Source organism: Cuculus canorus, chromosome 6 (genome assembly GCF_017976375.1).
Source record: "Cuculus canorus isolate bCucCan1 chromosome 6, bCucCan1.pri, whole genome shotgun sequence".
Taxonomy (NCBI): Eukaryota; Metazoa; Chordata; class Aves; order Cuculiformes; family Cuculidae; genus Cuculus; species Cuculus canorus.
This window is the reverse complement of record NC_071406.1, coordinates 20,874,744-20,902,574: the sequence shown is the minus strand read 5'-3', so window position 1 is coordinate 20,902,574 and position 27,831 is coordinate 20,874,744. Positions and strand designations below refer to the sequence as shown.

Below are 27,831 nucleotides of genomic sequence, written 5' to 3'. Positions count from 1 at the left end.
GGTCTATTACAATACACCTTAATGAAGCAGAAAAATCCTACACAACAGAGTAACTGGCCTTGTGATGTTTTACTCGGGAAGGGGAGCTTCAGAAAGTAAGAATAAGGTTTTACTATAACTATTCAAAACTCAAAATACGGTTTTAGGTTTTAAGGACTTGAATAATAAATTTTGACTTCTTACTAAACACAGATTAGTTTACTTGTTAAACCCAATGAAAAAACAGTTTAATGTCTATGAGAATTGAAAACAGATTTCTAGTTTCTAGTCCCATAGATTTTAACTTTAATTTGGTTTTAGCTTTTATCTATGTTTTTAAGAAAGGTGAGGAAAAATGCTATATTTAAAAACTTAATGAGAAATGCTTTAGCTGGAGAAGAAGCTTTATTGATTTTTAGGGTTGGGCTTTGGAAATTGGATTTTTCTGGAGCATAACATTTTATTTACTGGTGATTGATAAACTGCAGCGTCACTTGCCAGCTGGCTTCAGTTAAAGAAGGCTGATTGATAAGCCAGAATATACACACCAAGAACAAAATTATAAGATTGGTAGAACTTCCTCCCCACCCCTAGAGTTAGCCAGGCTAGGTATTCCTTTAGGTTGAACAGTACTATTCCTATTTGCTGCCTGCATCATTCTACCTCCTACACGTACCAATCACCATTAGTTTCTGTCTACCAGGCTCTTAATATTCTGTATGAAAAAAATGATTTCAATATACTGTGCAATCTCCAAATGCTTATCATCATACAGCATAATACATACATTTATCAATGTGTCAACTGCAATTTCATCTCCTCTGTATGAAGATGTGTGTGCTAAACAAAATACTCCAGTGTTCAGGAATAAATAGAAAGAACTACATTAAAGTAATTCACATTTTAAATGCAGTGATAGAAAGCAATAGCTTTCCAAAAAGAGATGCCCTTACATGGTGGTTTAACCTTAGCCGGCAACTGAGGTTGCTTATAAAAAACTGCTTATCCCACAGTGGGATAAGCAGGAGAATGAAAAAAAGGAAAACTCGTGGGTTGAAATAAAGAAAGTTTAATAGGACAGTAAAAGGGAGAGACTGGTGATGATGATGATGATGATGTTGATGTTGTCCTGGCCCCTGGCCAACTCCCATCTTTATACACTGAGCATGACATCACATGGTACAGAATATCCCTTTGGCCAATTTGGGTAGCTGTCCTGGCTGTGCTGCCTCTCAAATTCCCATTCACCCCCACAACTTCTCTCTGGCAGCCCAGTATGAGAACATGAAAAGTCCTTGACTGCTTAATAACAATTGAAACCATCAGTGTGTTACCAAGATTATTTTCATCCTAAATCCAAAACATAGCACTATATCAGCTACTAGAAAGAAGATTAACTCTATCCCCACTGAAACCAAGACACCTTCTCAAGGGGTCAGAAGCCCAACTGCCTCCCCAAAGTTTTGCACTTCAGCTGATAAAGGGCTGGCAGCAAGGTCAAGAAATCCTGCACAGTACTGATATTTCACAACCGTCTTCTGTCATCAGATGTGTAACAGATTGAGAATGGCAGAACAGTATTCCTAATTTTAATTGGTATTAACAGTGATTCAGAATGTAAATTATAATTAATTATCTGGAGAACACTGATTTTGGTGAAAAAAAAAAAGTGAAATTAAACTGATATTGTAAGAGAGGAGTATCCTTATTAGATAATGTTTTTTTAAAAATTTCAGGGGACTCTGAATCCAAACAGATTCATGAAGACTACAGAATATATATTTACTACAGTCCTTCTGTTATGCTTTGAATATCTAGAACATACCAGATTAGACCACAGAAACACCTTCTAATGTTTGAGTCAAATCACTTTAAGAAGGCTGTTATTTGCCTGTCAGGTATAGTAAAAAAAAAAATTAGGGCATTAAATTCACACATGTAGGTGGTCTGCAGGCTGTCCGCCAGCCAAACACATGGACACAAAGCATATGGTATGGACAAAAGTGTATGACAAGTTTGTGGCAGTAGAGCTGTCTCTTTTGACTACAAGCTCTCACCATTTTAATCAACATAGCATGCCAATCTTCTGTTCTAGGAAAGGGAAGCAGGAACTCTCTCATTTATCTTTCTAGTTCTCTAAAATGGGCAGAGAAAGGTTCCCCTACATATCAGTATTGAAAGATCCTTTCACTGCATCCCATTCTATTTAGAAAACTGCAAACAAAAAGCTCTCTCCTATTCATCAAGGTGTTGGAATGATTAATTTTGGCGTCCCATCCTGACCCCCAGTATATGATACACCAAACACAATAGTAGGAGAGTAGGAAAGTGCAAATAACCATGTTGTTTTGTGGATGCTATCAATCTGGCTGGTCCCACACCTCAGAAGAGCAGACAAAGAGCTCTGTCTTAGTTGTTTACCTGCTTCATTTATCATGAAGGAAATGCTAATCACAAGTTTCCTTAGATTAGCTGGCAGCTAAACAAAGAAAAAAACCAACTCAAGTCTGCACTAAACAAACATAAGCCACATGGAGGATGTGACTTCATGGTTTAAAAAAAAACAACAGAGTTCTCAGTTTCATTCCCAGAGGAATGTAGAACATCTACCAAAGAACAAAACTGGCTTGCAGTGCTACTTCTGCAACTTTATTTACATTTAAAGCTTTGCATTAAGGAGAACCCAGCAACATCACTTAATTCATGCCTCACTGACTGTCCTTATAGCTGGTAAGGGGAGTCAACCATGGTTCAAAACTTGATGCCACGATGCAGCAAGCCGCAGGCAGCTGTTCATTAGTCAGTCTCTGCTAAGACTTACTAGAATTGTCATTGAAAGATTTTCTTACATAGGTCTGTGGCTCAAAAACAAGTAGTGTATAAATGGGTAGAGAAAAACAAGTGGTAATTCCCTGGGTAGACCAATACAAATCAGCTTTAACACATTTCAGCTTAAATTGTTCTCCATTGATTGGAACGTAATTACCTGCTTTGGCCAACCTCACCTCAGTCCTCACAGAGTTGGAGACAATCTGTAGCTCCTACAGCCATGCTCACCAGATGGGTTTAGTCAGGACAGATTGATGACAAAGACCTTTTGCCAGTCATGTGCAAATTTCCTGTGGTCCATAACAAGTTCATAGGTGACTCCCTGAGAACCCGTGATGGAAAGCAGTTTTCAGTGTATACCTGAAAATCCAGTACATTGAGCATTGTATTGCTAGTATTTAAAATTTAGAACCATACCACATTAAATATATCGTTTCAGACATATAGTGGCAGAAGCACTTTTTGTTATGTTCAACTATGCCAAAAATTTAATTCTAACTCATATTCCCCATTCTGTTTTATTGTTGATTTTGGCTAAGCTGAATGATCTAGAGAATTATCTCTGCTAATGTAATATGAAACCATCCACAAACATGACAAAGGCATCTGGCAAATCTAGCTCTTAGTCTTTCTTGCACAATCTACCCACTTGCTAGTATTATCTGAATTAAATAAGTACACCGTAGAAGCCTCTCTTCTGTCAGAAAATAGATGTGAGAGAGAGATCAAGGGATTTTACCGAGTCAAAACTAATGTTTTAAGTTCAGTATTTGCTTGCTGACCATAAATAGGGGAGTTTACTAGGAACAGGATGGTTGGACCTTAGCTGTTATTCACTGGACTTTTTATTTTGTCTTACTCCTATAGATCCTTTGCTTTGTCTTACAACTCACATAACCAATTTGTATCTGCCCAAAGTCAAGTGGAAATGCTGAGGTAGAGGCTTCAGTAAAAACGTCTAAGGACATCCACTACACAAATTACAACGTAGAGGTTCCCTGCTTTTGGCTACACCCTCAAGTAGCTACACTGTGCTGTCTGCCTGAAAATGCATCTAGCCCTAGCGCATGGCTGCAACACTGAATAGCAGAGAAGAATCACCCCCCGCCCCCCAGCCCCCAACGCTAAGCACCCCATAGCTCATTCAGCCTTCTGCAAAGATGCAGGTGTTACCTGGGTTTATTGCACCTCGAACTATTCCAAGCAGGAAAGAGGAAAAAATGCATGACTGGGAAGAAGAAAACTTGTTTGAAGATTAAACTCTAATTGCACTGCAGCTTTTCCAATGAACACTGATTGCACCACTTCCAGAATCTGGGGTCTGTCTGTGTAAGCATAACTCACAAATGAACAAAACGTGTTTCCAAATTAGTCTTCCCTGTTATGATTTTTTTTTACTATAACATTTCTCTTTCAAAGAGACTAAAACCAGCTATCCACTATGGCTACATAAAAACCCTCAGGCACCAATATTTAATTTATTTTTTATAATTCTCTTAAGTCTTTAAACATTTAGATTTCTGGTGCTGCAGGTTCCTTCCCTAGACACTCTAGGATCTTTACAGCTTCCTATGGCTAAAGAATTGAAATGCAGAAGTCAGTTATGTTCCAACATGACTGGAAGATAAAAACAGGCATTTTTTTATCATATTTCAGGGTAAGACACTTCAGAGGTTATGCGAGAGCACAAATTTTTCATTCATGCTAACTGAGCCTTGATTTCTGATTCCTAGAAATTGCCTCCTTGTTCTTTTCTTTTCCTTAGAAACGATTCTGTAAAAAAAAAAATAAATAAAAAATCCCCCCAAACCTCTCCCCCCTAGACTGCCCCCCTAAGCCCCCCAAAGAAAACACCCCATACTAAAACTCCAAAATTAATTTACTCTGAAAAACTTTTTTTTAATAACTGGCTTTCAACGCTTCAGTTGTGATACTTAAGCTTTGACATTTCACGTACTTCAAAGTCCTCATAGTTTCTGTATGTTTTATCATCTTATAAAAACATTTTAAACATATTTGTTAATTTTTTTATATATATTTAGAATACTGTCCACCAGTAGACACAAACTCATGTGATTTTGTTCGCAATTTGGCCGCTGTCTGTGCTAAGAATATACTTTGCCAACTTTGTAGGTTTATGAGGAAGAGTGTAACACTAAGAATACAAGATATATGGCGTTAAAGACAAGGAGTTAGAATTCAACCTTGAAATCTCACTCTACCAGTCACAAAATTGCTTTTTCTCTCTCTGGACATTTCAGAATTGTATGTATGTGGTGTAAACCAAACAAACTAACTGAATGCCAGCCTTTGCTCAGACACAAGAGTTGTGCCAGTGGCATAATCACATCATGGCAACTCTTCACTGCTATTCCCTCCAGGACTATTACTGCTCATCCAAGTTTTATCACCCCAAAATTGTTCTATTTGCCCTTGCAGCCAAACAAGCTACATAGAATCACAGAATGGATAAGGGAGCAGAAGCATTCAAGTAATTTCCTTATGTCACGCCTCAAATTGCTGAATACTTCTCTGAGAGGGCTCAGGATTTGCATGTGAGCGCCTACACTTTGGGCAACTGCTGCTCTGGAAATAGATATTTCACAGATGTTCATTTTACCCCCTGCAAATATCTCAAGTTTTTAACAGCTCAGTGCCAATGCAACAAAATCAACAAGTACAGTGAAAGATAAAATTAGAATGCACTACTATTATTATGTGCTTTTCCTCTGTAGGGCCGGAAAGCCCAGTCTTGTGCAAAGTATAATTCCTTTTTTTAAAAAAAAAAAACAAAAAACCCACAAACTAAAAAACCCCAACTTCCCCCCACCCACTCCACACTCACAGTTACAGAAGAGGGATTTGCATTTTATTTAATAAAGAACATTTCTGAAATTAAGTAACTGTTTCTTAGCACAATGTGCTTAGAAAAAGTCTATTCAAAGGAAGGCATCACACAAAGTCTGAACAGCAAAATAGAGTCTTTGGAATCAGTTTGAGATATTGCTTCAATACCAAAAGATTTTTTTCAGAAAAAAATTTAGACTTCTAGGAAAAAATTGCAGAAGATAAATTGTTGGAAGGCAGCTAAAAGGAAGAGTGAAATACCTAAAAGCTGAGTAAAGAAGAAAAAAACCCTAACATTCAGAACAGGCTGGAGAAATTAGTAATCTGCAAAAGCAGATTATGAAGTTTTTCTGAAGAAAATCTTTGGCTAGTGTACACAGTCATAACTTCATTAACTTCAGCAGCATTTTCATAGGATGTATTAGTCAAGAATCTGCTCACAAAGTTTTGTGAAGGACAAGTCCAATGGACTTCAGATTGCTGTTGGGAGTAGCATCCCATTTTCAGACAGCTTACAGTAAGATTGCTTATTGGAAGCCTCCTGCAGGGTGAGGCAGCTGAGCCTGGAAAGATAAATTTGGTCGAGAACTATAAACATATGCCATACAACGTTTCAAGAGAATGCAACCCTTCCGTGGCAGTTCAACAGCACAGCACAACTCGCATCCTATCTGAATTCTAGCATGGTCTAAAACCTCTAATACTTCTCATTTTCATCTGAACATCACACTGCTTGCCGGATTCTTTAATCATCTAATTAAAGACAGTTCCTAATGGTTTTGATTTTCTAATTCACTTTGAACAAATGTAGTAATTGCTGAGGAAAACATACTTGATCTCTGTGTAAGTATGTGAGAAAAACTTGCACCAGTGCTCAAAGGAGTGAAGCAATTAATTTAAGCTTCAAGACAGTATCACTGTATTGATTCAAAAATGAAAAATATTTGTGAGATTTTAAATATGATATGAAAATGGAAACCTTGAGCAATATTTGGATAACTTGTGGAAACGCTTAATGTTACAAAAATAAGAAATCAGTGTTACGTTCATATAATTTATGCATTACATTTACAATTTAAATAATAAATACTATTACAATTTAATAAAATATTTTATAAACTATTACAATATTAATAAATTAATAAAATAATAAATGCCATCATTTTAACACCAAACTGTTAAAACTGTTGTCAACAAAAGTAATTCCAAACTGGTAGATTCTGAGAAAAAATAATGAAGTTCTACAAGCAAGCAGACATCTATTAAAGATATCGACATTTCATAGCTAATCAGCCGTTTTCCCAACTTCATTTTGGAGCAGGGTCTCTCACAGTCCCCCTACGATTCATTCATCTTCATTTTGTTAAAAAACATACTACCGGCAACACAGACTTCCAGTCAATGAGCTTGTCTTCAAGAGAATGCATGACCTAGGATTCTCAGGACCTTGATTCCCAGATCTGTCAAACAGATCAAAATACAGGTTTTCTTCTCATCTGGTCTATTCATTCCTCTCATCTAGCCAATGTATTAATTTTCTGCTCACCTAATCACATCCCTGCCTATGAATCATGTAAGAATGACATGCTCTTGACAGCCTCCTCACACGCGTACTGTACCTTGTAGACCACCAGGACTCTGTCACCTAACATTACTAACAGCATCCATCTCATCATCTTATTTTGTACAATGAGATGTGCTCTGTGAATGTAATATTCAGCTCGCACCACTCTGAAATAAATTATCAGCGTAGTGAATTTCATACACGACTCCCATTATATATAAGCCGCTCCCTAGCAACTGCAGCAAAAAAAAATGTACCCCTTTAGGTATTCTTCCCAGCTACAGAAACCAACTTGCTATTTTATGAACTTCATATATAAAACAATCTTGGCTACCATCAGTTCAAATTATTCTGACTAATGGTCCTGAAGATGCATTTTTAGCCCTTTGCTAGCTTGGGTTCCGATACTGAAGCTTCTCTCACAAACCTCCTACCTCAATAATTTTAGCACCAAGGAGCAAAAATATTTTTCCAAAATGAGAGATATCTTCCCAATAAAACTTAACCACTTATACAGGAATTATAATCACGTCATGAGTTCAAAATCCATTTTAAATGGGAAATAAAACTCGCAACATGATAGCAAGCAAGAGTGTCAACGTTGGATTTATTTTGTGGAACACCAGAAAGTCTTTTTGTTGGACTTCACTCACATACTGAATGGGATTGCAAATACTTTCAAAGCACTCTAAGCTTTTAAGTACACTATCATTTCCCATGTTACCCCAAATCTATTTAAATGAGCTTAGTTAATATCTGAGAAAGCCAGAAACTACTGCTCTGTGTTTAAAAACACTAGCCTCATGCTTATATCGCACCTAGTGAATAAGGTGTGGCTGTTGAGACTGGTGTTCACCTAACACACCATAAAAATATTTTAAAGGAAATAACTGAATAATAACAGCTAAGGAATACTTTACACGTGAACCAAATCAAAATTTAGGAATTTTCCTCCTGGCATAACAGCAGGCAGTAACTTCCCCATGTAGGTAAAGTGAAGCCTTCAAGTTGCATATTATCCATGCTGGTTAGGTTAGCACACTTAGGCAATGGCTAGTTTGGTACTGTTGTTGTATTGCTGTGTAGGGCCTTATTGGTGAAACAAACTCAAAACAGTTAGGAGGGAACTGCTGAAGAGTGGAAGATCAGAGCAGATGATGCACCTCTGATACCTTCTGGTACTTGTTTGTTTCAATATGGGCCATTCATTTAGCTTCACAATGCAAAAAGTCAAGCAAACTTCAGGCATCTTTGTACTACGGGTCTAACTATACAGTTGATTATATTAGGTGTTATGCTTAGGTTATCCTTTTTGGAATGTTGTACTCAACCTGGCGGTAGTCACTGCAGACAAGGATAGCCGGATCATAACACACTGCTGATCTTACATTATGCAGAGTGTACTTGCTAGTGACTGAATCCCTCAGCATCTCAAAACCCGTGGACCTGTGATGATGATCAGACAGACTCTGCAACAGTTTTGTAAAGTCACTCTCTTCTGTCTGGCCTTCCAGCACGGCTGAATAGTCAAACTGTACGAGTTCAACTTACCAGTGATAACTACACCACCACAGTTTCACAGTTTAGCACCTCTAATTATCAGATTTTAGTGTGCGCCTTAAGTCATGCCTAAAGTTTAGCTTTTTTAACAGTGTAACAATAACAACATAAGCAAAATATACACAGTTTAGCAGGCACAGTGGTGTTGGGCTGACCAGATGATCTTTGAGATCTTTTCAAACCTTAATGATTCTATGATTCTATGTATGAGATAGACATTATAGTTCAAGACAATCTCTTGAGCTTTAAAAGAAAGTTCTGTTGCTGTCAAACAGAATTACAATGAGTTCATGCTACAGAATCCACTAAATTCTAGGTGTTCAAGATCTAACTACTACAGAACTGGTTTATATTTGTATGTAACTGCTCTGGTTTCCAACTTTTATTTAAAAGGTGCTTGAAGAATGAAAAAAATAAATCCTTGGCTGAAAGATGGCATATACATTTAATGCTCTGCATACCAACAACTGCCAAAAGGTGGTGGGTTTTCCGAAACAGAGTACAGGATTCATAACATGAGATAAGCGAGTGAATACACCACAGATTTTTTTGTGCAGCTGAAATGATACCAGTGAACTTTAGAACAAATAAGTTGATCTGGACAGTAGAAAGACCAAACCAACCAACCAAAAAGCTCACAATATGCTCTTTTAAGTGATGTGTAAGGTGGATTTCCGATTTTTCCAAAAGGATAGAGAATGTTCCAAAATTAACTTCTCTGATCTTTATTGGATTACACCTCCATTCCCTATTCCCTTGTTTCTGAACAGCAAATATTTTAAGGAACATTAAAGAAACTTTCATTCCATAAAACATTAATTAAGGCATTTTCTTTCTTGATGTCTTTATATAATACTGGTATATAAGAAAGCAATGGACACTGAAGAAACCTCAATTAAGATTTTACAAGCAGTCTTTCTACCAGAACCGTTGTTTTGTATGTCAACATAAAAATTACAAGTTCCTTAAAAGTCACATGATTGACTCTGGGATCAGTGAAGAGGTAGACAACTCAATTTAGGTGTTATGCTGTTCTTTCTCAGTTGTATTTTCTCAACTGAGTCACTTAACATACGAGGAGCTTCATGCTATTGTGATTACTGCTTCCAGTACAAGAATCATTTGGGTATCTTTGCTCTGCACACAGAGAGAAAAGTTTCAGTGTAGTTGTGTTTGTTTGGAGTAGTTTACTGCAAATTTTGTCCACATCAAAAATAAGAGCACTGCTACTGTCACACTCACTGGCAATTTTAAGTCAACCCTGAAAAACCTTCAGCTGAAAGCAATAACTAAGCAAAATGTAAAGCATGTGCATAAATTTTCTCACTGGGCATTGATACTTAATTATAGAAGACAAATAGAAAACACTGGCACAGAGGAGATTAAGTTACTGCTGCTTGTGCTGTGTTTGTTTCGTAGATAAAGAGATGAGCTCGTGTTACAGATTTCAACACTTGTCACCACCACCACATTCGACTGAAAAATCCCTACCGGACACTTCCAAAACCACCTCTTACATTATTTTCCAAAAGGCACACAGACCTTATGCTTCATGCTTCCAAAATTGCTTATCATGCCCAACTCATTTTCCTGTACCCTTTCCATACTGTGAAACATACGTGCTTCAGGTCCAAATGGTGCAAAAATAAGAATGTGCATGCAGTTTTACCAATTCAAAAGAGAAATCCCATAAGGGCTTAAGAATTTAGTATCTATACCATCTTGCACTAGCATACAGCCTTGTGGATGGTCAAAGAGAAAACAGCACCTCTTAGCTAGCCTCAGACAACAGCAATTCAAACAGTAAACAGCAAAAGCAGAACAGACTTATCCTTTCCCCTTAGGGAATTCCATCTATCTGTGCAATTCTTACACAGCTCTACGGGTAATGAAATCTGTCCTTTCGGTAGTACCAGAAAAGACAATAAACAACACCTCTGTTGACTGATACCTGTGAGATAAAAAGAATGGCATGTGTTTTATGTGGCTACACTTGAAGCATTTTTCTTGATACCCTTTAATAAAAGTGACCATGAAAAAAGTGCAAATGAAAGTCACACACAAGTTTATGCCAAGTTATGACATGACCCTAAACCAGGTTCCTGGAGACCATTTGAATTTGTGAAGCAGACATGCATTTTCTAAGAAGCCATATGTCACTGTCAGAGAAGTCAAAAGCTATACAGAAATTGGCATATTTAATAAAATGCCATTGAAACGCATCCTAGCTAGGACACTGCTAAATGACATGCCAAATTCCTGAACCAAAGTAATTCCTGGCACCAAAAAAATGGCATTTTCATTGCATTTCGTCTCTTCTATATTGGATAAATATAACAGTTCAAACTGAATTTCCATGAAAGAGTTCAATATGGTGTAGCTGGAATGGTATTATATATTTAAGCTTGATGCAAAGTTTCATTAGTAGTAACACAGTCTTTAGTTCAGTGAGATACTCATTTCATATATAAATACACTATTGACTTTTCCATGAGCTTTATGTACTTCAGGTCTGCAAGGTCAGGTCCTCTATATACATCGTAATGACCTAATCAAAAGGACAATTTTTATACCAATACACAAGGTATAATATAGAGAGGGAAAGCAGCTTCCATTTTACACTAGCAACTGGCACAAAAAATTCTAGGTAATACCTTTTTGTACATTTCAGCATTTCCTCATAACAAAAAAATAACTGGGTTATACTTACTCCCCAAATGATAAGAGCTGTATATTGGAAAGGAACAAAGCATCATATGCATATGGCATATCTTTCTATGTAGGAAAATCTAGTTGGATCAGAAGAGGAACCACAGAAAAATAGTTTTTCATAGTTTATAGTCAGACAAAATGAAAAACAATACACAAGCTTCCTAGGAATGCTCTCTCCTCAAACCATCTCTGTAAAACTGAGGATACCATTTTTTTATTTTACTTTCTTTTCCTGTTTTAAAATGCAAATATGTTTACCGTTTGCTAAATAAAAGAAAGAGCAGCAGCCTGGAAAAGAAAGAAGGTTTAACTGGTTCCAAAAGTCAAGTGCAGTATACCAGTTGCTGTGCAAAAGAGAAAAAAAAAAAAAATCTATGAAGATTTAAATATGACGATATTACTAAGTGTAACAGTTTTAACCTTTATATGAAGCCAGAAAAATTTCAACATAGGTTGAGAAAAGTATTATTCATCTGACCCCGCCATCATTTTTCTTTTACTTTCTTGAGTATCAAATTGTGCTGTCATCTTGGGTACACATTTAAAACCTGCATTAATACAAATGAAAGTTAAATGCCTGAAACACTAAATGCAGAAGAGACCACTGTCATTTCACTTGGAAGGCACCATTTTCAGAAAAAGTGACTGAATGAGCTAAATAACAAATACAAAGTTCCCTTTCCTCTGAGAATTCAAATCATCTTTACAAATCATCTTTAAAACCTTAAAATGCACATCAATTTTAACATTTACTATGCTGCCAACTTAAATTTCTAGCCCAAATTCACACTTTTCACCACTTTGTCTCTTGTTATTTCCACAATAAATATAGTACAAAAAACAAGCAAGGTGTTCCTGACAGTAAACAAATACTATGATAGCAAAGTCCTCCTAAGCCCTGATAAAACAAACACTATGGAATAGTGCAGAGTGTTCTAACAAACCCACAGGATGCAGGTTTTTTGGGGAAAAAGCAGCCATAAATCTTGGCAACACTATGTCCAAAAGAAAGATCTTAAAGGCACTGAAGGTGTATTAACCAGCTAAATCCTGAAAACTGAATTCAAGAAATTCAGAAAAGTCCTGGCTTTTCACTTTCATAGAAGACAGGAGAGGACCAAAGGTTGACTGAAATTTACCGAGGTCTTAAAGATCACACTTAGTTAGTCCAGGGGGCTTTGGGAAAGGACTTTAATGTGAAACCCACTTGGCAATCAACTATTTTAACTTTTTATTATTTCTATGTACATACTTGTATATTAGCCTGCCTTTTATGCATTTGTTAACACTGAATACGGTCATTTCATTATGTTTGTTTACTGTAACTGTTCTTCGCATAAAAATTATTTATGCAGAATAATAATACTGTTTGAAGAATAACTCCAGGGAGCTGTAGGTTGAGGTTCTTCTCTAGTCCTGTGCAAGGTTATTACAATATTTCATTACCACAAAACAATACATCTTCAGATACAGGTAGTATTACCTTGTAATATTCCTTACTACCGTGGTACCAACTTTTCCTTGTAAAATAATTTAATCACTTCCATACTGGTTATATATGAAATATTAGTGCTATGCTTCACAGGGAACACTTCCTGAATTTTCATTACAACATACTGTTACATTACTTACACAGTTGGAAAATCTATTTGTCTTTAAGCATGTCACAGCATCTCATTGAAAAATGTCGAGTTTAATGAAGTTTTTACTAGTTAAAAAAAAAAATGCATTTTTCCAGTTGTAAGCCCTCAATTCAACCACTCTGGGGTTCACTACAGATTTTCTAAACCCCAAGTTTCACCCCTGTGGTTCTTTTAATTATCTTCTATAATGCCACCTGTAAGAACTGTTCAAAGACCATTAATCTTTGTCTTTCTAGACAGAGAAGAACAATCACATAAATTTTAATATCCCATGAGATAATCTGATACTGTAACTCTATTCTTATTCATCTACTATTAACTATATCCTTAACTAGCTACTATCTAGCAAAAGAAACTAAGAATACACCAATTACTATTGTTTTACATACAAAAGACATGGTCATCACCTGCAAAAGCTTAATGTGATTTTATTTTTCAACACTGAAAATATACAGAAGTCAAATAAATTACTTTCTTTTCCTCCGTTGAAACAGTCTATCGGATAACAAAGCAGAGATATCTTTATTAATACTATGGCCTTCTTAGCAAATCAGGCATAAAAATCATCCAGTAAAACATGAAATCCTGGCACATAAGAATAAAGTACAAAACCAAAGCAATGACAGAATTCGCAAACAGTACACAAGACAACACAACAGATTAACAGATTAACAATTTCGGTATGCATAAATAAATAAGTACGTACTGCATATTTAGAAGGCTTCTGAATTGAGGAAAGATGAAAGTAAAGTTCTGATCAGCATTTTTATCATCACTGTGGAAATGCTAGGCCAGGTCCTCAGGTACATGAAGTTTCCACTCTGCAAAAGAAGCAAGATGTCACAAAACCAGTTAACAGCTACTTCTTTCTGTAGCATCCTCAGCAACAACACAGATTTGCTCATGCCACCTGGCTATGGCACCTAAGGGACCAAACTGTAGTACCTTTGAACTTTACCCATCCAAGGAATTACAAATGCCACCAGGTACACATGTACATCCATGTGTCCAAGAGCGCTTTCAGACCCACCAGATCTCATCGGCCTCTCCCAGCTGATCTCTAGCAGCTGAGACAAATTAGTTACAGCATGCAGTGGCCAGAATGCAACTTGGAAACTGATCCGCCACATCCAGTCAAGACTAGTGTTCTTAATCATCTTTGGCCTAAGCAAACCTGCTAGGTCTCTCTGCCATTTACTTTTGTCATGACCATTCCTGATCTTACAGAACTGTCTGATTGTACCTGATGATAAAGATCAATTTTACAATTTGCAGTGCAGTACCAAATTCACTTTGCAGAAGACTTCAGGTGGTATCAGTAGCAAATCTTAAAAGAATTACTGTTTCTTCTCTACAAAAGAAAAACAATTCACAGCAAACATCTTAGTACAGTACTTTTCAACAAAGTCACCTGTTTATGTTTAGAATTTGCACAATAACACAAAACAATAGTATTTCATTTCCCTTTTAAGTGAGGCTATTGCTGAATAAACAGTATCGAACTTCTAGAAGTTAGTTCCTAATTTCAATAGTTTTTTGTTTGATGCCTCTACGTAGACCTCTTTTGCTCATACTCGCATCTATCAAGATTTTTTATTTTCTCCAGTGAAACATTCAGAGTACAATGCCCATAATACAGTATTTCAGTATCTCCTCCTCACTTGTAACTATGGCATAATGTGTTGCATTCTACTCCCATTCAGTTCTAATTTCATAAACTAGACAGAATATACAGATTAAACAACTTTATCCCAGAAGCAGTATATTTTCCATGTGAAATGTTTAATACGATCCAACTTGCAACATCAGTAGCAGACCAGATGCTCAAACACTATTCCAGACTTTTACAGTCTACTTCAACCCTCAATTTATCAATGGGAATGTTTGACTTTGTACAATAATCTGAAATCTGCACATGAAAAAATCTAGCAAGAAGGCCATCCTCTTCAGAGATTGCAAGACATTTTATCACCTGAGCTGCAACACAGCAAAATATTTGTCAATTAGGTATTACAGAGCAGAAGGTATTAACATGGTCTTTAACAAACTGACAGAAAAGAGGTGAATCCCAAGCAACTATATGCAGACTTGTGTCATCAGATTCAACCTGACTTAGTTGCCACTAACTTGGTAAGAAACTTTCATTTGAAGCTTAATTCATGGGATGAAAACCTGTAGTATGATCAGCATGGTCATACATTTGAATCTTTCAGCCAATTTTTAGCAGTGCTATGTAACTTCCTGGCTTATTTTGAGCAAATACAGTAGTGAATTACACATAGCATAATTTAGTTTATGATTACATTTGAGATAAGTAAGATGCGCTTTTCTGAGGCTTTTTAATAAGCACCTAACATACTCAAAAGCTTGGCAAAAAGAAGAACTGGATTTACCACAAGGTCTGAAATTAAAGCAAAATTTATTATTTTTCTACATGGTAAATTCTTGTGAATTCTTAAAGTTTTAAATAATATTTTATGAATTTTTTTTATAGTACAACATGAACGTACTAATGCTACCCTTATTAGCTGCCTAAGAGACCAAACGATTTATTGAGATTTAAAGTGCAGAAAATGTACATAGTAACAATTAACTGGTTTAGAATAATTTGCAGGTGCCCACAGCAGTGTGGCTTCCTTTACATGTGCCATTCTATCTACATGAAAGTACTTTTTCTAGGGAAGAACATATTAAAATTTGGCTGATGATTCTGGTATCTAATAAAAATGCTAGATGAACGATTGCATACATCTTAACACAATAAGATACTGTCATAATTAAACAATGGAAGACAAGTTCCACTTTTTACGATGATAGTCTGTTTAAGGCAGATAAGCAATGTTAGTGGCTCTGCTCTATCAGTACGCTGCTAAATGTATTCAGCACAGATTTCAGCAATTAGCACTACCATGGCCTCTAAATACTGAGGGTGGAAGAAAAGGGGAAAAAAAAAAAAAAAGACCATACAGAATATACACTACCAGTGTTCACGTCCATCCATGACATCCTTAAGGCTATCACGAACTCTTAACTCTTAACTGTTCCACTTAAGACTAATTTCAAGCTGCATCATCCAACAGAAAGCTGAGCATGACTTTGCAGCTACTGTACACAAGGACACGTTTGTCATTAAGTAGCACTAGGCCAGTTACAAGCACATCATGCAAAAGGGATACACCAAAACCTTTTAGTATGGCAAACAACTGCCTTGTCTCGGTTGCTACAGAGTCTGATAAATAAGACTGATAAATAAACACATCAGGAAGCCGACTTTAAGTTACTACATTCAAATAGTAGAAATGTTACATTTGTTACATACTTGAATACATGCTAAACTGAAAAAGCTGTTTCGGTGAACTGTGTTATGGTGGAAAGCAAAATGAAAGAAGATTCTTGTTGCTGCAAGTAACTACAGTTGATATCAGGCTTTTGGACAGCCAGATTTACACAGCAGATGACCTCATCAATCGATAAGAGGACAGCTGGGGCATTCCTTCCAAGGATGTAAAATATAACTCTTTAAGCCAAATATCTAAATTAAGAAAGCAACAGGTAGACTACAAAAACAGTCCTGTACTTTTACCAAGTACTTCAACAACAGTAAACCAAGAAACAGAACAATATTTCAGTCTGGGGTTTGACAGGCATATAAGGCAATTTAACTGATGCCTGACAAACACCTTGCTCTCCTTCTGCCTTTATCTTCATAGTTCTATGTTCTTCCTTGAATCAGCCGTCATAAGGTCCTCTGTGAAGAAGATTCAAGCCAGCAGAAAGCATTTTTTCTGTTGTTTGTTTTTTCTGTTTGGGTTTGGTTTTTTTTTTAACCTACTGGCAAGTGGGGAGGAGTTGTCTTCTGCTAGACTAACGTGCTGAAGTGGTTCTGCAAAGGGTTCAAAGGATGGAGTTATTGTGACTGGGAAAAGGAAAGGCAGCAACATCACAGACACACTGCTGGAGTCACTTACCCTGCTGCGAAACCACGTTTATTACTAGGTAACACCAAGTAATAATGCAGCACACTAATAATACATTTCTAATGTTTCTTTAAACCACATTTAATGCTGTTTACAGCAGCTCTTCTCAGTGACATGCTCTGAATATCAAATGACTAGCCTGCCTTTGAACAAGGAACATGAAGACATCCTCCCTATATGGTGGGCTTCCAGCCTAACCTCTAATAAAACTAGGACAGAAGAAGGGAAGATCTTTGCTTATTATTTTCATCTTACTATGATATGTAGTTCACAAAAGAGAAGTGATTAATTAGATGGTAATGGAGTTAAGACTATTGTGTAGTGAATCCGTAGAGAGGCTAAGAAAGCATAAAAGTTGAGTAAGCATCACACTGATACTTTTTAAAGCTTCTTTGATCTTAATTAAGCATAACATTAACAGCAATCAATGTGGATCACATACCATATATCACCATTCTTATTTCCCCATTCAGTGCAGTTGGATTAAGTGCTATAAATATCATCTTTCAGAGTTTTCTCTCTTTTTCATCTGGTCTGGGTTTCTGTACACAGCCGTAGCCTGTTATTCTTTTGAGCTCACATTTACTGACATTCCAAAGGAGGGGGGGGTGGAATGCCAAACAATAAAAAGCAAAGCCTGTGTTATGTACAAGCCATTTTTAAGATCTACAAACACCTTGACTGGTTTACTCCAACACTTTCATCCCTAAATTACATGCACACCATGGTGACAAATGACTCGGAGAAGAAAACTAGGAGTCACTATTGTTACATTCCTGGAATTAAGAGTTTTTGTTCAACAACAACCAAAAAAACCTTGCAGAACATGGGGCCTCATGAGGAAAGGCATTGAGAACAAGACAGAGTGCACTTATACAACCTTGGTCCACCCACATCTCAAGTAGTATGTGAAGTTCTGGTCTCTGCATCTTAAGGACAGTCACAGAAAGGTATACCAAGTATCAAAAGGCTGCAGTGCCTGCCTTGGAAAAAGAGACTAAAGAGGCTCTTCGGTTGGGTCATCAGAAGACTGAAGCAAGATAAGATCAATCAAACCATGAAGGTGGTAAATAAACTAACACAAAACTGCTTTTTAAATCTGCTGGTAATAGAACTAAGGGACTTTTAACAAAGCTAATAAGACATTAGTTTATAACAGATTTAAGTGCTTCTTTACAAATGTAGTAGTAAGCTTCTGGACCTTGTCAACACAGGAGGTAGTGAAGGTAATGAGCATCAGCAAGTTTGAAAAAGACAAGTTCTTGGTTGTCAGGTCCACAAGGGTATAAAAAAGGGTATAAAAGGGTATATTAAAAAAAAAGCAGATATATACCCACCATCCCTAATATGAAAGCTAAGTGTGTGTGTGGAGAGTACAGGGGAACAGATATATAAAAGTGGCTAAGTTTGTGTACAGCCCCTAAATAGCATCCCTTAACATCACTGTTGGAGAGCGAACTCTGAGTATGAAGGCCCACTGATTTGACCCAATGGAGCTTTACTGTTATTCTTAACCTAATTTTTTTCTAATATCTTCTGTTTAGCTCTGAGAAAAGAAAAACACAAAAAAGGTTACATACTTGCTTCTTATCCATTGTGAAAGACACAGGTCAGAGCTGAGTAACGGCAGACCTTTAGTATAAATTCTAACATATAATGGCCTATGTTAAGCAATAAACTAGTACTACGTCTTTAAACAAAAATAAGGGTCAGATCCAGGAGAAAATATTTGTATTACTCCAGCCAGTGTGACCCCCACAAAGCCACAGATGTTGTTCCACAGCAGGATCAGCTATTTCAGTGAAAACATAGCCACCTGCTGAGGGACAAAAGAAACAAATACCAGCCCTTCAAACAGCAGAGCTGCAGAACAGCTCAAAGGGAGGTAAAGTTAGGCATGCAAGTCATTCACATTTTTACTACAGCAAGTCTCAAAAGATAGTAAGAGTTAAAGCTTACTGGTACTCAGATGGCAGTCTTAAAAAAACTGAGTGCAAAAGCTGGTTATCTATACGGCATTTTCTGCCCTCTGCTAAAGAAAGTAATTATACATGAAATAGGCATATTACAACTGAAATATTTTAAGGTTCCTTACAATATAGAACACCTTCCACAAAAGGAGAAGGTATGCTGGCAACACTGCATAGAAATGAATAAATATAGCTCAGAAGTCTCAAATGGTTTCAACTATACAGCATATTCTTCACTCTTACCATTAGCTCCCTCTCCAGTATTTGGTACCTCCTTGTTATTCAGAAGGAAAGAATGTATACTTATATATTTTATAAATATATGTACTGATATGTTACGCTATATATTAAATTATACATTTATATATGCATTAATTATACATTTCTTTCTTAAGGGAATAATAAAGTACAGTTTTGATAAGTAACTATTGCAGATATTTAGGTTACTCCCCACAGCTCTGGAGGTTAAATCATGAGCTACAAAAATCAGAATGCAGGAGGGTTAAAAAAATGTCCACCCTGCACTACACCTTCAAAATACCTAGCAATTTTAAATTTTAGGTAGTGACACAAGAACAGTGGTGTGCTCACAAACGAGATCTGCATAATTCATTATCACACCTGGATTCATCTGTGTATCAATACTGCCCACAAGCAGTCCGTCCTTTCTCCTGGATGAACTCTAGAAAGCTGATCTCAGCCACCCACACATTGGCAGTCCGCACAGCTCTGCTGAAATTCATGCTTGCCTGCCTATCAAAGAACAACTCGCCCATCTTCAGTTCTCTCCCTGTGTTACTCTGTTGAAGGCTTGTGTCCTCAGCATCAGGAGTCGAATTTCCATGTCCTGTTTAAGAGTATCTTTTGTTAGCTTCCTTGGAAAACATTCACAGGAGACCCAGAAGCTGAAGAGCAATTTTGGTCATTCACATACATCGATGGCAGTGTTAGGCAACAGCAGTATTATCACCATTCGGAAACATCTGAAGCCTGCGAGTAAGTGACAACGGGAACGCCTGGATGTAGGGGCATTTTATACTTCCGTTCATCTAGAATTCCATAGAGCTTCCATACATCAGTTTTCACAGTCGCTGTGTTTGTTGGAGACAGCACTTTAATTTCTCCAGCTACGAACCAGTACTTTAACTGCAGTTCAAAACCAGCATTAGCTTTTCCAAAATGATCAGCGTAATGCTTGCATGATCTAATACAACTAGGAGATTAATCATTCATTCATTTTTTTCTATGATCTTCTGAAACTCTTCAGTAGTTCAGCTAAATGTACGTATGTACTTATTTCTAAAAAAAAAAAAAAGCATGCCACTTGTTTTCCCTAGCTGTATCAAAAGAAATAATTTTCCTACTACTCATGGCAAATTACATCAATAATATTTTAGTATCCATCTTTATCTAGGCAACTAAGTAGGGAGCAGCTTGGAGAATGTGACATCATTAACTGTTTCAGTTCCAGAATTCTCATTACATTGCACGTAGCAATACTTCCCTGTAAAAATTATTACTCCAAAAGCAGCTTAGGAAAAATCCAAGATTCTTTGTTATTTAGTGAGTGTCCTTTTAGTTGGGAGGCATACAGGTGGACTTGTAGAAGAAAACTATGAAAAGCAAGCTAACAGTTTCCAAAACTTGTGTTCTCCTTTAGTTTTAACTAGGCATGAACACTATATATTTTAAAAATTATGAATATTAGTAAGTCTATAGCTGATTAATATTTTTTAACAAGTAAACAGTTAATACCTTTATATTCACTTTAGTGGTGGAACCATCCCTGCTCCAAAAAAAGTGCATTACTTAGACAAAAAAGTGAAATCAATATTGAATCAAGCACCCTTCTGACAATATATATTACATATATACACACAATTGAAATATTTCAATCTTTTAGAAAAGGTTTCCCAAGAACTCTGAGTAAAAAAGTAGTTAAGACAGACAAGCTACATAACAAACATAGTGGCATATATTATCCTGCATGCATGTCCTCCTGAGCATAGTCCCAGCTGGGACTTGTGAAAACAGCCCCTTGTGAATAAAGACTACACATGTGCTGAAGGTTCTACAGTTTATCCATTCATAAACTAGATTTTTAGATTAAATTTGGTGTCACTCACAAGGGAAAAGAAGTAGCCTAGTGTCTTCAGCCTTTAATCTTTACACAAATTCTACTAGTCACTGCCACAAAACCACCACAAAAATTAGACATTTTCTTTCATAAGAAAGCACATAAGGAAAACACAGGTGTAGCATTAGGCAGGCTGGCACAACTGAGCACACCTCAGACATTGCATCATGCAACATACTTAGATCAGGATTGCTCTCTAAATTAACCTAAAATACCCTGAAGACATTGATTCAACTTAACTAAATGAGGTTTCTGAAAAACTGGCTTGCCAATATGACATTTTGCCGGATCTATCTGGAATGGGTGATGTACTCCAAACTGAAATTTCTCCAGCAATTTACATTCTGTCAAAAACAGTATTTAGTGGATAAGTACACAAGGAGGGAACAATATTAACCCTTATCAGTTATAAATTCCACACCTCAAACCTTTTACACTTATTATGGGCTTCCTCCTTCCCTGTAAAACTGGGCTTCAGCTCTCCAGAGCAGATCACGTATTTGTAATAAAGCTTACCCTGGTTATTCATCCTTGCTAACCATCACATGATTTTAAAAAATTCTGAAAGCACGTTATGCATCACGTGATTGAATGTGCCCTTATAACCGAGTTGATAAATCAGAAAGCTCTGTGTCACCAGAGAACCACATCAATTCACTCCTAGAAAGTAGGGAAGGTTACAAAAGAACGATAACCTGGATCAAATTAAATGCTCTTTGTTTTCTGCAGTCAATGTTTCTTAATGTTTAAAACATCCAACCCATCAAAATAACCAAGGGATAACAGAAACTTTCATCTTCAATTGTTAATTGTGCATGCTGTCCTCTTTCCTACTGAATCAATGTCAAAACTCTGTTTCCATGATCGAAGGACCAGGTCCAGCATCGCAAAGTCTGGCAGCATCCTAATGATTCCGAAAGGTTTATGATCGAGACGCTGAATGTTTACATCAACGTCTATAGAAAACACCTAAAGGCTATTTTTTTTTCTAAATTAACAAGATCTCACAATGCACCAAAGCCTTCCATTATTCCCTTCATCAGCGAAAGTACAGCGGGCTGAGAACAATGTAAAAGAGCTCACAGGGATAAACGGGGTTTCATCTTCAGGATTCCTCGCCTCCAGAGCCAGCGGTCACCCATCGGACCTCGTCGTCACACTTACTTTAAAATAACTTTTCTCCGAACCAGCCGTTTTAACAACTTTAAAGCGCAGTCCGCGGCCACCAGACCCCCTCCTCCCCTCCTCCCCGCCCCTCGCCGGCCCCTTCACCGGCGGAGCGTCCCGGACCGCGCCCGGGCACATCCTTTCCCGAAACCCAAAGCCTCAATTCCCGGCCAGCCCGGCTGGAGATGGAGACGGGGATGGAGATAAGAGATGGAGATGGGCATGGAGATGGGGCCGCCTCTCCCAGCGCTCCCGAGGCGGCGGGAGCGGCACCGCAGCCTCTCCGGCTGCCGGGCTGGTGTCGCCCCCCCCGAGCCGCGGGCAACGCGGGCAGCGCCGGGCGGCGGCACCAAGTTCCCTCGCGGGGACCGACACGATGCGCGGCCGCCCGGCAAGGAGCGGCGGGGACCGTGACCACGGCCGCTCGCCCCGGGCACCCCGCCCGCCCGCTGCCGGCCCTCACCGTGCGCGCTCGCCGCTCCGCGCGGGGCTCCCGCCGCCGGCATCCCTGCTCCGCCCGCAGCCGCACCAGCCGCCGCGGCTCCCGCCCCGCGCGCGCGAGAGAGACAGAGCGCGAGCGAGCGAGGGAGCGCGCAGCCCGGGCGCGGGCGGGGCTCGGCGCCTCCGAGTGACCCCCGCGGTAACCAATCGCCGCCCGCGCAGCGCCCGGGGGGCGGGACCGCGCCCGGGGAGGCGGCCAATGGGAGAGCGGCCTTGCGGCAGCGCCGCTTCCGGGAGCGGGGAGCCGCGCCGGGGCTGCGCGGGGTCGCGGTGCGGAGCAGGGACGGGGCAGGGCCGGGGGACGGCGTCCTCGGGTCAGTCGTGGGGCGGCACGGCGGGACCCGCCAACATCCGCTGTCACCGCCGCTCGCAGCCCCCGCCAGGTGTGCACCGAGTTTGGCGGGACTCAGGCTTGTCACCCTTGGTCCCGGCGGTGTGGCGGGGGGCGAGGTGTCCCCGGCTAACTGGTGTTTATGGGGCGCAGCCATAGTTCTGCATCGCTCTTACGCTGTGTAGAATGAGGTCTTTTGCACCTGGTGTGGAAATGTGATGGACTCGTAGGGTAGCGGAGGTCCTGGAGAATTATTGGATCTGCCGTAGGGGAGGGTTGGTGCAGGGTCAGTAATGGAACACGGGGTCAGGCGTGGTCAGTGGAGGAGATGCAGGAGTGAGAAAAAAAGATGGGTTTGGTCTTAACAAAGAACCATGGGATAGTTTGGGTTGGAAGGGGCCTTAAAGATCATCCAGTTCCAACCTCCCACCAGACCTGACTGCCCAAGGCCCCGTCCAACCTGGCCTTGAACTCCTCCAGGGATGGGGCAGCCACAGCTTCCCTGGGCAGCCTGTGCCCGTGCCTCGCCGCTCTCATGGTGAAGAAATTCCTCCTTATTCCTACTCTAAATCTGCCCCTTTCCAATTTATACCCATTGCCCCTTCTCCTATCACTACAAACCTTTGCAAACAGTCTCTCCCCAGATTTGCTGTAGCCTCTTCAGGTACTGGAAGGTTGCTATAAGTTCTCCTCTGAGCCTTCTCCAGGCTGAACAACCCCAGCTTTCTCAGTCTGTCTTTCTATGGGAGGTGATCATCCTTGTAGCCCTCCTCTGGACCCATTCAGAAACAGCATCCAACCTTTGAAGAGAAGGACTTGGCAACATTGGTGATGAGAAGCTCAACATTAGCCAGCAATGTGCACTTGAAGCCCAGAAAGCCAACTATATCCTGGGCTGCATCAAAAGAAGTGTGGCCAGGAGGTCGAGGAAGTGATTCTCTGCCTCTACTCTACTCTTGTGAGGTTTCTCCTGGAATAGTGCATTCAGTTCTGAAGTCCCCAGCATGGGAGTACATGGATCTGTTAAGAGTGAGTCCAAGGACTGAAGCACTTTCCATATGAGGACAAGCTGAGAGAGTTGGGGTATTTTACTCTAAAAAAGAATGCTCCATGGAGATCTTATTGCAGCCTTCCAGTACTTAAAGGGGCCCTATTTGAAATACGGGAAGGGGCTGTCATGGAGTATAGAGATAGGATGACTGGTAACAGTTTTGAGCTGAAAGAGGGTGGATGAGGATTAGATATTAGGAAGCATTTTTTTTCCTGTGAGGGTGGTGAGATGCTGGCACAGGTTTCCCAGAGAAGTTGTGGATGCGCCATGCCTGGAGGTGTTCAAGGCCAGGCTGGATGAGGCTTTGAGCAACCTGATCCAGTGGAAAGTGTTCCTAGCCATGTCAGGGGGATAGATGTAGATGATCGTCAAGATCCCTTCCAAACCAAAGCATTCTATGGTATCTAAAAGGTAACATACATAGAAAATCCAGGTATAGATTTGGAGCTGCAGACCAGCGAAGAAAGGAAATGGTAGAAAAGCATTTTAGCAAAGATAGAAATGACCCCAAGTGGATCCTAGAGGAAGAATAAAAATCATAAACATGAACATCATACTTCTCATGGCCAAAAACTCCAGATGCTCACAAATCACTGTTGTCAACGCCTCACACTCCTACCTAGAATGAAATTGCAGTCAGGGATCCAGAGGAGTACTGGAAAGGTGGATGTAACACCAAGAGAGGGCTACTGAATTATTATTAGTTTCTCTATAACTAATAATTATTAGACTGCTAAGATTTCAGTTACACTAACAATAAATGTCTCTTTCCTTTTTTTCCAGTCTCTTTCTCTAAAAAGCCAGGTGAATAATACTTGAAAACATTTAAGAGAGGTGTTTTGCTGCTGGGTTCTTTTCAGTGTTGTTAGTCTTTATCTGCTGCTTGGCATTTGCTTGTCAAGAAAATCCCCTTACACAGTTTTGTACTTTATACACTGATAAAAAAGGGCATGGAGGTTTCGTAATTCCTAATGGCTTACCACCATATTTCATGCATTTTTAGAAATATTTTAAATAAAATAACCTCTGAAGTTAATCTGGTCGTAGGCACGTGTTTGTTAGATCTTAATGAAGGAATTCAATGTTAATGCTAATATTGGGTACTATTTATGGGCAGAATTCATTTTGCAGCTATACAACCTGAAAGTCATGCCCTTTCCTTTCATAGCAACCTTTTAATGCAAATTTTATTCTGTTGAGACTGATCCACTACAGCGATAGATTTCATTTCCTCCCACTCTTCAAATGTTTACCTTTTTTTGGTAGCAATGATACGTTTAAGTTTACGGTGTCCATTGTGAACACTGAATACACCCACTTTTGTTTGGAAGGATATAATAAGAAATGTTTTAAGTGCTTATGGGTTTAGACACTGTGCAATAACTCAGTCAGAGATGGGGTTTTTTTGCTGGCAAATTGGATTTGTCAATTCAGGATGCACTTCAAGCCTTGAGAAAGTATTTTATACTTATTAAAATGTATGATATTTTTTACTGCTTGTTAAAGCAAGAGGTGTTTTTTTTAACATTTGATCCATATCTTTATCTTGGGGAAAAAAAACCCAACAAACATGCTTTATTTACTATTTACAAATGTTGCGGAACTAACTGAAACATTGCACATTTATAACTTTATAACTCCCACAAAGAAGGAAATATGAAAAATAATCCCTGTAAGTGGAGCTCTTTCACAGTAACTAGAACATAAATTTCATTTGTAATATTTTAAACTTTATCTGAAAATGTAAAAAAGAAATTCAGCTATCCTGTCCGAACAGTATTTTCGTGTTAAAAGAGTAGCCCTTAAGGTTCAACAGCAGCTTATTGCAAGCACGTACACAGCTCAGTGTGTAATGTAACTGAATACAATATACCACATAACAGTTAAATATCCTGTTTATGGAAGAAAATTTGTTAGAGAGGGACTTCCTACAGGCATAGAAGCACCGAATAATTAAGAATAGAAAACATGGGAGAAAGAGAGTGCTTTACAGTACATGTAATGTTTTCTAAAATCTAATACCTTGATAAACTGATTTTTTTTTGTATGCCAGTAAAATTACATAGATTGGTTTAGCCACAAAACTGAATTTAGCCTTCGGTCCCATAAGGGAGAAGAGTTTGACAGTTCTTTCTGTAAAACAGTATAGTACTCTTGTTAAATACTAACAGGACCTGCAGGAGCTGAACTACTCTTATTCACAGCATAAACAGTATAAGAAATATGATCCCCATACAGCTCACTCAACAGGAGACTGTTCTGTCCTGGATCAACAAGCTTCCAGGGTGGCAGAAATCAGGCATCACACCTATTAAATCATTGTTTTAGCTGCTAAGACTGCCAACAAGGTGCGAACTGTGGTCTAAGTGTTGGTAAGGGGGACCTTGGGTGTGCAGTAGGAACTGTGCTGAACAATTCAGTTCCAAAACAAGAAAGTCAGTGTGCATTCTTTGGTCTTTAACCTCAGGTTTTAGGAGAGGTTCTGCTTTTTACTAACAATGTGTATGCACTGAAAAACTACTCCATCTCCATCCAGAAAGCCTTTGTGGACCCAGGGGGCTCCCCAGTTAAAGCAAGTGGTTTGGGCTCCCAGTTCCAAAGATGTTTCCACCTGTTCTATCCATGACTTTATGCAGGCATTTTACTCTTTCATCTCTCTGCAATCATTTTATACAGAAGATATTTATTGGTTTTGGAAAGAATCACCTCACAGGGGTTTGTTATTTTGCTAATGTAGGTGCAATAAGTGGAGTCTTAGTATTATGTTTTTATATTAGCTATGCATCCAGCTGGAGACTGATTATACTAAACATAAAATCTTCAAATTTTCCATGCTTCATCTACTCTTTTCTACACTGATTCTCTGTTGTCTTTGCCTGTAAATGCCTCAGCCCCTTTTATTTGGATGGAGACTCTTCCTATAGACATGCATAAATTGCATTGTTATCTGCTACTGTTTTCTGATGTGAGTCACATTTTTTATTACTAGGAAATGACTGTATAGGCACTAAATGGGTGAGTATATCCCACATAACCTTTCAAGGAGGAGTAACTGCAGTGTGAATTTGATGACCAAGAGGAGTACCAGAAGACACAAAACCATTTTCAGGATGGTGATAGGCTGACAAAACATCTGAATTATAAAATACTGTGGATATTCCCTGGTGCAGTGGGTTAACTTTGTCTGGCTGCCAGATGCCCACCGAATTGCTCGCTAACTCTGCTCCTCAAGAGGACAGCGGGTGCAAATAAGATGGACAAGCTTGAGGGTTCACATAAAAGCAACTTAATAAGAAAAGCAAAGCCCACCAGTGTAAGCAAAGTAAAATAGGGAATATATTCGCTATTTCCCACCAGCAGGCAAAGCCCAGGCACTTCCTGGGACACAGGACCTGGGTGCATGCAGTGGTTACTTCAGAAAACAAACTTTGTAACCATGAATGTGTGTGTGCGCCTGTGAGCGTGTGTGTCCTGTCCTGACCTGTCCTGTCCCCTTCCATCCCCTTCTCCCCTTACCCCTCCTCGCCCCACCTTTTCCCTAGCTTTTATCGCTGAGTATGATG

The 27,831-nt window shown here is 38.9% G+C and overlaps 1 protein-coding gene across 5 annotated transcripts in view; it reads right to left on the bottom strand.

Moving 5' to 3' along the window:
- B3GALT1 (beta-1,3-galactosyltransferase 1) overlaps positions 1-22,991 on the bottom strand; it is a 205,381-nt gene extending 182,390 nt beyond the window's left edge. For 4 of the 5 annotated variants that reach the window (XR_008450339.1, XM_054069571.1, XM_054069572.1 and 1 more), the window contains exons 1-2: positions 22,849-22,991; positions 13,841-13,955 (exon numbers count right to left, since the gene is read on the bottom strand). The gene's annotated coding sequence lies outside the window, so the exon portion shown is untranslated. Of the gene's footprint in view, positions 1-13,840; positions 13,956-22,301; positions 22,322-22,848 lie in introns of those variants that run through there. The other variant, XM_054069570.1, reaches the window with a different exon arrangement.
- Positions 22,992-27,831: the final 4,840 nt, after the last annotated feature.